This window comes from Orycteropus afer, unplaced genomic scaffold, assembly GCF_000298275.1.
Source record: "Orycteropus afer afer isolate SDZICR_OR568_19922 unplaced genomic scaffold, OryAfe1.0 scaffold00161, whole genome shotgun sequence".
Taxonomy (NCBI): Eukaryota; Metazoa; Chordata; class Mammalia; order Tubulidentata; family Orycteropodidae; genus Orycteropus; species Orycteropus afer.
The window spans coordinates 7,293,077-7,293,789 of NW_006921748.1; positions in this window are offsets into that span (position 1 = coordinate 7,293,077).

Genomic DNA, 713 nt, shown 5'->3' on the forward strand with positions numbered 1-713 from the left:
CTCGGTAGGGTAACAAGGGAACGTGTTCAGTGCAGATCAGTGAGTAAGCACAAGCCCGCCTTGTTTCAGTGCCTATGCTTAATTATTTAATTAAGATATGGCAATTTAGACATTGGAAGACAAAGCAAATGGTAGCATATTATATAGGCATATATCTTAATAAGATTATGTTTATGAGATAGGAAGGTTAAAAAAAGGTCATATTATAATACAGGATGTCAATGTATCTTAAGATTTGAATATCATGTATTATTTATGCTTTAAAATTTCTATAAGACTATATAACCCAAATGTTAATAAAAGCTATTTCTGGGTTGTGATACTGTGGTAGCTTGACTTTCAATTTTATTCTCTGAAATTATTTTTCAAAAAAAGAAAAAGGCATAATAAGAAACTACTTCAGAAAGCACGATTTTTTAAAAATTCCCTCAGAATTGCTTGTTTCTTCTAGATATCTCAGCTTAGTAGGCAGTGCAGGAACACAGTACAAGAGAGAGGCTCTGTTTCCTGTACTGTCCCTCCTTTGCCCTCTACTGACAAAGTCTGGCATTGTGCCAATTGACAAAGGCGCTCCAGTGTAGTAGAAGTGATAACATTTGCTGGAGTTGGTTCAGGAAAGAATGGAAGTCAAATAAGAGAGATTGCTTTTATACATAGGTCTTTGATAGGTATTTTGTAAATGAGTTGATAGATGAATGAAAATATGAGATCAA